We start from the raw sequence: 10,364 nt of genomic DNA, 5'->3' as shown, positions 1-10,364 counted from the left end.
AAAAAAAAAAAAAAAAAAAAAAAAAAAAGAGAGGTCCCAATGACTTCCTGATGCGATTTCACTGTGCAGTTCTTCCTCCAACGTCAAGTATCCCTTGTTTCTTTTATGGCTGTTTCAGTTCTTCTAGTAAGGCTTCAATCTGGTACTGGAAACCAAGTTTATGTCTCTCAACATTTTTTTTTTCTTCCTGCATTTTGTGTACTCATTAGTAAATAACACTGGATTTGGAAGACTCTAGGGGAATATCTTCGTGTAGAGCATGTTTCTAGGGCCTGATTTCTTGCTAGGGAGGGAGAGCTAACTTTTCCCCAGCCTTGTTTCCCTTCTGGAAAACGAACAGAGAAGCTCCATGCAGTTTCTACATGCGCAGTCAGTGTGAGCACTCAACGCCATAACGCTTCTAAAGTGCTCGGTAAGGTTCCCGGAACACAGCTTCCGTAAATGTCCTCGCTGTTGTCACCATAACAACCAGCTCTCTTTGGCTGTGATTGCCACCGCCATCTTTAGTCCCTTAAAGTCCAAGGCATAGTGACGCTTGGACTTTCTGATTACTTCCTCGACCTTTTCGGATATCTTACACTTGATCTTGCCCCTCCCCCTGAAACCTAATTGGTGACTCTCAGCCAGATGGAAAAACTCTTAAACCCCGCAAGAACTAAGAGTTTAGCCTTCCCCATCCTCCTAAGGGTAGCTTCCTTTTCCAGAACCTTAAGGTGGTAACTTCCAAAAGGCTCAGACAACATCGAAGCATCATCTGATGCCATGCCACCCAGGCAGGAAGGGGATGCTTCGTCATTGCTGGCGCTGCGGTGACCTTGGTGCTGGGGCTGTCTGCACACAGCTGCTGCAGTGCTGTTGAAGGGATGCTGGGGAAAGGAGATTGGCTGGCAAGGGAAGTGAGGAATGTGCTGCCAGAACTCCGGGCTCACGGCCAGATGCTAATTATGATGGCCTGGGGGTGCCATGGGCCCCTGTCAGCCCAAGGAAGGAAGTGTGGGGGCTGGTGGGAGTGGGAGAGGTGAGGGAAACAGGAAAGGTGACAGGGTCTGACAGGTTGGAGAAATACACTTGTTTCCCCCAGGGTCCACCCTCCCTGCAGACCCAAGCTGTCTGGGAGAAATTGTGGCTGTCACCATAGTAACAGCAGCAGCTGATGTGTGATGCACGGTGTCTTTATTAGAGAACCCTGCTCAACCTTGTGCCAGCACTTTTCCATCTGAATCTTGTTTCTTCAGTGTACAGGACTTCAGATGTCACTGGTGGGGCTCGGGGCTGGTGTTTGGAGATGGAGCAGAGACGGGAATTTTATTATATTTCTGGGGAATGCAGATAGATGGCAGAGAAGCAGATTTGTACATGGCTGAAACATCATTTAAATATTCAAGCTGCCTCAGAATCCCCTTCAGGTACACTCAGGCTGCTGAAGCAGTATAGCAATATTCCCTTCTCTCTACACTCAGGAGACCCCTGTGGGAGGAATAGTCCGGGATACTGTGGTCCTGGCAGTCAGGGCGAACCTTGTGTCCCAGCCCTGAAGACTTCCACCTGGGAAGCACTGGCTTTCTCGTTCCCTCATTAAGACTCAACGTCATCATCTGTAAAATGTAGACACTAGAAAACATCGTCTGCCTCACCATCATGGTGAGAACTGAATGCACTCAGGGGCTAAGGGGGTTGAAACCTAATACTCCGCCTCCGTTAGGTGCTCAGTATCCTCAGTACTCCTGCCTCGGTTCCGCCCCTGAGCTGCGCTGGGGCTGGGGTTGCTCCTATTACCCCACAACTACATCCAGCACTCCACCACCTCCTCAGCTGCCACTGTGGAGAATGACACTCTCTGGCAGAGCATGACTATGAGTCACTGGTAACCAGTCCTTCCCCACAGAGGACAGCAGAATGTCTGAACCTAAAGGCACTTTAGTGAGACGCTGGGGTACCAGACAGGGGAGAAATGGATGTTTCCTGTGCCAGACAATGGCTGGCTCATCAAACTGCTGAGAAATCTAATGGGAGGGAGGTAACTATTTACTGGTCATTTACTCAGAGATGGGTTCTCTCTGTGTGGTCCAGGCTAGTCTTAAACTCATGGTCCTCATGCCGCAACCTCCCAAGGGCAGGGGGCACCAAGCCCAGCTGTCTACTGTTGTTTCTGAGACAGGGTCTTAGGCAGGCCATGCTGGCCTTGAACTCAATATGTAGCCAAGCTTGGACTTCAGATCCTCCCGTCTCCACTTCCTAAGTGCTGGGATTGCAGGTGGAGGCCACCTTGCCCGGTTTATGTGGTGCTGGGGACTGGACCCAGGGCTATGTGCACCCTACTTGAGCACACTACAACTGGGTCTTCTGCTCTGAACATTTTTTCCCAGTGTGGTTCAGAAGGAAACATATAGTACCGTAAGAAAGTGTGAAGCTAGTATCAGGGCCCCGAGGGAAACTGTGGAAACAAAAACTATGAAAAACTGCAGGATCATTGACGTCTGGCTGATACTCTCCTCATAGAGAAAAATTTGGAGACTCTGCTATAAATGGAAGCTGGCAAGTCACGGAGAGAAGGTGTGAAAACAAACTGTAAATTTCTCCACTAATCAGGACTAAAATGTGTGGAGAGGGAGTGGGGCTTACCAAGGCACTAGTGCTGTCTAGTCTCCAGGGGTGTCTCTACCCAAAGTCACTGCTGACCTGAAGGGAGAGCAAAGAATGACCTCTCCTCAGGGGGGTGAGACACAGGACCCAGAGCCCACTGCACCTCACTCAGTGCATCTGAGTGCAGTCATGGAGACAGATGAAGGAGTGTTCCCAGGGAAAGACACAGAATTAGTGACGCCAGAGAAGGCCTCACAAGGTTCCTTCCAGGCCATTCCACCCACTGTGGAGTCAGAGTACCCCAGAGGAAGATGAGTCACAGAGGCCTTGTTAACTGTACTGAGCAAATGCAATTTCCTTCCCCATGTCAATCTCGGAAACACACAGATTGTGGCTGAGCTTGAGGACAAAGACTAAAAGAACAGGTGCAGAAGAAAACCTCCTTTCCTGCCCAGAACTTGTTGATGCAGGTAAGGGGAGTGCAGTACTCAAGACGGTACAAAGTGATGGTGGTATCGGTACTGAGTCCAGTCCTAAGAGTAAAACGTTCATCTAAAAGCAAAAGAAGAAATACATGGGGCTGGTGAGATGGCTCAGCAGGTAAGAGCACCCGACTGCTCTTCCAAAGGTCCTTAGTTTAAATCCCAGCAACCACATGGTGGCTCACAACCATCTGTAACAAGATCTGACTCCCTCTTCTGGTGTGTCTGAAGACAGCTACAGTGTACTTATATGTAATAAATAAATCTTTAAAAAAAAAAAGAAATACATGAATGAGTAAGAGAACTCTGATGGTTTGAATTAAAAATGGCTCCCATAGGTGCCTATGGAATTATCATTATTAGGAGGCCTGGCCTTGTTGGAGTGGGTGTTGCTTTGTTGGAGGAAGTGTGTCACTAAGGGGTGGGCTTTGAGGTCTCAGATGCTCAAGCCTGGCCAATGTGTTACTATCTTTTTCTGCTGCCTGATGATCCAGATGTAGGACTCTCAGCTCCTTCTCCAGCATCATGTCTGCCTTCATGCCACCATGCTTCCCCCATGACAATAATGGACTAAACCTCTGACTTTAGTGGACTAAACTGTAAGCCGGCCCCAATTAAGGGTTTTCCTTTATAAGAGTCGTTGAGGTCATGGTGTCCCTTCGCAGCAATAAAATCATAACTAAGACAAAGATCTAGAGGAACAGCCTCCATGTTAGAAGCAGAGCCACTGAGTCATCACAATTCTGGGATGGAAAATATTGTCTCTATCCTATAGACAAAGCCATCGAGGACTGCAGAGGTCTCAGGAACTTGCTCATATGTGGGTGGCAGAATGACTGGAGTTCTCCATTCTTCCTTTTTGGTCATATGGCTGTCATTCTGCAAAGTGACAGAAGCTTCTCTCAATGAAAGGGAAATCTCTGTTTTCTCTCTTACTAGCCTTGGTGTGTGCATGGACTGGGAATAAAGAGGGGAGATGGTGGGTTGGTTCCAAGCCTGGGATGCAAGGGACCACACACACTTTCATCTGCTCTTTGGGAACCTGACCACAGCCACATACCCAAGGCCAGGCTAGCTTCTCAGGAGGAGATGCGTGTTAGAGTGAAGTCTGAGTCCAGCTGGGGCCTGGGCATCAACAGAGGCCAACCTGAATCAGCAGAGTTGCTGTCTCCAGTCTACGCTTGACCATACATATATGAAGAAGTCCTAGCCCAGAGAAACCACCTTGCTGACCTACAGACTCACAAGCAATTAGGAGCAGTGCAGTTTTAAGCCATTAAGTTTTGGATTGGCTTTGGTTTAGTAAAAGTGAATTGAAAGATCAAGGTATGTCAGTGAGTTGATGCTGGAGCTGGGGCTCATTCCAGGTGTACCCCTCCCTCCCTCCCTCCGCACTGTTCTTTTCACATTATGTTTCTCAGGAACGCTCACAAAGATTCCAATTTGATTGAGATTTCCCGTGTCTTCAGTACAACCCTGATCATAGCTTTCCACCCAAAGTGAATTGAATGGAAAATAATGTTTTAAAACTTATGCTGGGGAGGGGGGCGCTAGGGAGATGGCAGAATGTGTATGTTAAAAATAAACATGGTGTTGTATGCTTATAATCCTGCACTGACACAGTGGGGATGGGTAGATTCCTGGAGCTCACTGGCCAGCCTGCTTAGCCTGATCAAGAAGCTCCAGGTCCCAGTGTCTCAGAAGACAAAGTGGATACAGCNGGGGGGGGGGGGCGGGGGGGCAATGCTTGACATTAACTTCTGGCGTTTATATACATGCGTACACGGCCACGTACATCCAAACAGATGAACACATGCACACACACACCTACACATAAGCACTCCATATCCAGAAACATATACAGTATACTGTGGTAGTTTAAATGTAACTAGCCCCCATAAGCCCATGGGGAGTGGCACTCTTAGGATGTGTGGCCTTGAGAAGTGTGTCACTGTGGAGGCGGGCTCTGAGGTCTTATGTATATGCTCACATCCCTCCCGGTGTGGAACTCAGTCCCCTTCTGCTGCCTGCGGAGGAAGATGTAGAACTCTTGGCTCCTCCGGCACCAAGTCTGTCTGCACACTGCCATGTTTCCCACCACGATGATAATGAACTAGTCCTCTGAATCTGTAAATCGTTTCCAATTGAATGTTTTCCTTGGTGTTTCTTCACAGCACTAAGACCCTAAGACACATACATATGTGCACACCTCTATCGTACAGAAACACACATATATTATGTTGGCTTCTTATCCCCATTAGAAGGCCCTCCAAACGTCCAGGTCTTATTCAGTTATAGTACAATCTAAGTATATGCATTATTCCATCTGGGAAGTGTCTTCTTCTCTTGGCTTCTTGGTACTTCTGTTTACCACCCTTACCCTGGTCCAACACTTTTTCTCTGATGTAAGACTTTGCCTGCTCACAGATCTCCATAAGATCCTGGTGAATAAATCCTTTTCAGGAATTCTCACAGCCCATTCTTATGGAACCGTTGTTGGCCAGGCACCATGGCCACATGTCTTCTGACAACAGCTCCCTGCTTCCGTTGATACCTCCTTCAAGAAAGAGAGAACTTGGCAGGCCTGAGATGGACAAATCCCTCAACAATTCAAAGGCAATACTTCTCCTTGGTCATTTCTAGGCAGTAACCTCTTAGTGCATGGAATACCTTGTCTGATAATCATCTTAGTCAGCTGTGGTGGTGTGGAGGGGAGGCTATGTTGTCTGGTTTATGATGGAGCCCTTGGGTCCTGCTGGATCTGGTTTTCCCCTGATCCAGAGGCTAGAGACTGGATAACTGATCCCCAATAGAAGCCATCAGTGCCGTGGCTTGGCTTAGCTGCCCTGGTCACATTAGGTTTTCAGGGTCACTTGTCATCAACACTGGGGGATGAAGTACAGTTGCCTATGTCTGGTGCATCTCTGTCCCATGCTCACTTTAACAATGTGTCCTTCATTGTCATAAGTGGTCACTCTGATGGCAGTGGCTTTTCTAACCCTGCGAGTTCTCACAGCCAACCATCAAGGTTGACCAAGCCTCTTCCTCCCTTCCATCTCTTCTCGCTAAATAAAACACTTCTACTTGTCTCTGGCCAAATGGCTAAGATCCACACTGGGATCATTGGCCATCTCACACTCTCTTCTAAGTGGTTCACTGGCAAATTTATTTCATATGAATTCAATACCGTTTGGGGACACGACACTGGTTATAATGATTTGCCCCAGCACAATCTGTATTTTTGCAGAATTCTGGTATGTGAATATGCTTGTTTGAGTGCAGCATACCTATGTTCTGCTTTATGCAAATAAGGGAAGGCTTCCTTAACCAGTGCACATGCCACTGGTGGCTGCACAGGTTCTACTGTATAACTTTCTCCAGCAGTTCTCAAGTCTTGGCTACTTAGATCATTTGTGCTTGCTCCTATAAACCAAACACTAACCACAATTCCTGAGGAGGAGTCATTAGGCACTTTGGCTATCATTATCTTAAGACAAATTTCTATCTATTGAATTTCTCAATTAAAGAGAAATTTAGTCCCCAGATGTGGATGTAACTGGGGAGGTGGTGGAGACATGAGGAGACATAGCCAGAGGAGGTGGGTCACTGGAGGGCAGGCCTACTGGATTCTAGTCCTGTGCAGGCTCCAGCATGGCTGACTCCTCGCTGCTGACTGAATGGAACCAGCCTTCTCATTTACGAGCGATTCCAGCCATTGAGCCTTTGCTTCCACAATGGACTGTTTCCTCTCAAACTGTGAGCCCAAATGATGCCCCCTTCCTTCCTTCAGGTGTTTCTTTCAGGTATGCTGTCACGGTGATAGGAAAAAGCAACTAATACAGAAGGCAAAGGTGGCCACTCTGGAAATACCAACTGCTGCAACTTGGAGAGATGCAGGTGAGGAGAGGAGCCAGAGGGTGGGGAGACTAACATCCCGTTGCTCATGTCTAGGCCCAAGAGAGAGCTGAGAGGCACCTAGGTCTGGCACTATTCAGTCGAGAGGGTACTTGCTATCACATTGTCTTCCACGAAAGAGAGCAGATAGAAGAGAACCCAAGGAAAATTACCCAGATGTGGCCTGTCAGGCAGACACCCTGCAGTCTACTTCCTCAACACCCCTGGTCAACAGTTGGAGGGTGGGATCACCCAATACGAAAGGGAAGGAACACCCAGGGCCAAGCCTCCCAGGAACAAGGGTTAACTCAAGTGCAGAAGCCGAGCCCAGGGCCTCCTCCCCTCTTTCTCTTTGCTGCTTCTCCACCTGTCTCTGATGTAAAGACAAACGAAATGCAGCATACCAGCAAGCTCAGCCATTTCTTTCCACATCTGTGGGTCAGTAGATACGTTCAGAAATTGACAATTCTGGAAACCAACTTAAATTTTCTAAAAGGATAAAAATCCATCTAGAAATGAAGATTAAAACGGCACACGCAAATTAACAGCACAGCGGAGCCAGCAGTGCTTGTATCAGATCATAGGACATGTTAAAGAATACAAGATGACCAAATTATATCAAGCCATACTTGAAATCTTCATCAATGAACTTGGAAATTAAAATCCCAAAAGAATCAATTTAAAGAGGAAAAAATTTAGATTGGCTCAAAAAAGTAAAAACCTGAGTTCATGGGGCTAGGGATGTGGCACAGGAGTAAAGAACACTTCTTACCTCACAGAGGACCTGAGCTCAGGTTCCAGTAAACACACCAGGGGCCTCACATCTGCCTGTAGCTCCAGCTTTCAGAGATCTGTTTTTATCTCTAACATCGCCAGCATATATGCACGCACGCTCTCACGCACGCACACACACACCTACAGACACACACATGAAAATAAAAATTTTAAACAACCAACCATCAACAATCACAACAAAATCTAAGGGTCAGGGTAGAGGGATGGCTCAGTGATTAAGATGACTGACAATCATCTGTAACTCTAGTACCAGGTGACCTGGCATCCTCTTTAGGCCTCCATGGGTACCAGGTACCCACATGGTGCATAGACTATGCATAGGCAAAACACCCACACACAATTGGAAAAAAAAATAGTTGGAAGAGCAATTCTTAAAAAAGCAAAGAGACAAGAGCCAGGTGCGGTGGCACACACCTTTAATCCCAGTGCTTGAGAGGCAGAGGCAGCCAGATTTCTGAATTTGAGGCCAGCCTGGTCTTCAGAGTGAGTTCCAGGACAGCCAGGGCTACACAGAGAAACCCTGTCTCGTAAAAAAAAAAAAAAAAAAAAAAAGCAAAAAGACAATAGAAACTCGAGGGCTGGCCAGATGAGGTCTCTTGACGCCCAGCTGGACAGTTAGCTGAGTTCAGTCCCTGAGACTGGACCCACATGGCAGAAGGAAAGAACTGAGTCCCACAAGTTGTTCTCTGCACATTTACACACACACACCTAAAATAAATTTTTAAAAATATATAATAATTTTTAAAGTAAAACTTTAGCTTTTGCTTGGAAACAGAGGAATATGCCAAAGACTGGGATTAAATGTCTAAGGAGGATATAGCAGAACAAAGATAACTGGGAGCTACTAGGTTCCTGATCTCAGTGTCAGATGATATTGGGTCCAAGACAAAGAGTGCAGAGCTCCAGGGAAGCCGAAAGCAAGAACACACTGTCCGGCCGACTCTAAGGACCAACTCTCAGCCTAGAGTCAGTAAGGAACTTAAAAAGAAAGAAAAGGTCAGTCAGTCAGTCTGTCTGTCTTACTTAATCACTTTGTAGCAGGGTATTGTACACTCCAGGCTATCTTCAAATGTTGAAGGCCAGACAAAGTTGGCTGGCCTTGAACTCAGAGATCCTCCTACCTCTGCTTCCCAAGTGCTGGGACCACCACCACAACCATTGTTGCCTGACTGACCTTGATCCCCCTGCCTCCATCTCTCAAGCACTGAGATGAAAGGTATGTACCACCACACCATTTAGGTGGTACTGAGGATGGGGCCCAGGGCTTCCAGCTTCATATGGGCTGGGCAAGTCCTCAGTGACTGAGCTACATCCCGGTTGTGGATTGTGTTCACTCTGAATGGGGATAGTTTTAAAGATCAACTTTGTAGTTTTGGGTCAAGTGCTATAACATCAAATGGTGAACACATCTTTTATGGTCCTGTAGAATTTTTATAGTAATAAAGGATATTAACAGTCTGCAAAGAAACTCTTAAAGATCTCTGAAGCAGAAATCGTAATTCACTTTTTTTTGTTGGTTTTTTTTTTGTTGTTGTTGTTTTTTTGTTTTTGTTTTTGTTTTGTTTTTTTGTTTTTTCAAGACAGGGTTTCTCTGTATAGCCCTGGCTGTCCTGGAGCGTAATTCATTTTCTAGGTATGATTCAAGAAAAGAAGTAATGAAATGAAAGAGAAGGGGAACTGGAGACTCAGGGGTCAGGGATGAAGAACACTTGTGGCTCTCACAGAAGACCCACGTTTGAGTCTACTTATATCCATACGTACACATTATTAGAAATAAAAATAAATCTGAAAAAAGCTAAATCTTGAGTTGAATAAACAGAAAAAAGAGGCAGCTCAAACACATTTCACTAGGTATACAAAATAGAAAGACAATGTTCAGGGAAAATTTTCACAATTAAATTAACATGTATTTCAAGCAAAACACAAATAATTACCAGAATAAACACATTTTTATTTTATTTTTTAAGACTATATTAAAAACAGGTTTATTGGGAAGCTGGTCTAGGGTGGCTGAGTTCACTGGTCCCAAGGACCAAAGCCAGGGAACTTGCCATGGGGAAGGGGAGGCAGGTAGAAGAGGAAGAGAAAAAGAAGTGGGCAATCGTGCAGAAAAATAAGAGAAGGGAAGAGAGAGAGAAAGAAGAGAAGAGCAGAAATATAGAAAGAAGAGAAGAGAAAGCCACATTTTGATTTTTATTTGATCATTTTTTAAAATGTGTGCATGCGTGTTTTGCCTGAATACATGCATGCAGTACCTATGAAAGCCAAAAGAGGGTATCGAGTTCCTTGGAACTGCAGACTGTTGTGAGCCACCATGTGGGTACAGGGAATTGAATCTGGGTCCTCTGCAAGAGCAGCCAGTGCTCTTAACCAGTGGGTCATTTTCTTTCTTTTTTTTTTTTTTAAAGATTTATTTATTTATTATATGTAAGTACACTGTAGCTGTCTTCAGACACACCAGAAGAGAGCGTCAGACCTCATTTCGGGTGGTTGTGAGCCACCATGTGGTTGCTGGGATTTGAACTCTGGACCTTCGGAAGAGCAGTCGGGTGCTCTTACCCACTGAGCCATCTCACCAGCCCCCCCACTGGGTCATTTTCTTCTCTCTTC

The 10,364-nt window shown here is 46.1% G+C and overlaps 1 long non-coding RNA gene across 1 annotated transcript in view; it reads left to right on the top strand.

The window, feature by feature from the left end:
- LOC110297210 overlaps positions 1-9,442 on the top strand; it is a 22,619-nt gene extending 13,177 nt beyond the window's left edge. The window contains exons 2-3 of the long non-coding RNA XR_002378254.1: positions 6,856-6,962; positions 9,388-9,442. This is a non-coding gene — a long non-coding RNA (uncharacterized LOC110297210). The remainder of the gene's footprint in view (positions 1-6,855; positions 6,963-9,387) is intronic.
- The last annotated feature ends 922 nt before the right edge of the window (positions 9,443-10,364 follow it).

Source organism: Mus caroli, chromosome 7 (assembly GCF_900094665.2).
Source record: "Mus caroli chromosome 7, CAROLI_EIJ_v1.1, whole genome shotgun sequence".
Taxonomy (NCBI): Eukaryota; Metazoa; Chordata; class Mammalia; order Rodentia; family Muridae; genus Mus; species Mus caroli.
Note: the sequence above shows the minus strand (reverse complement) of the source record. Positions and strands in the feature narration are given on the sequence as shown.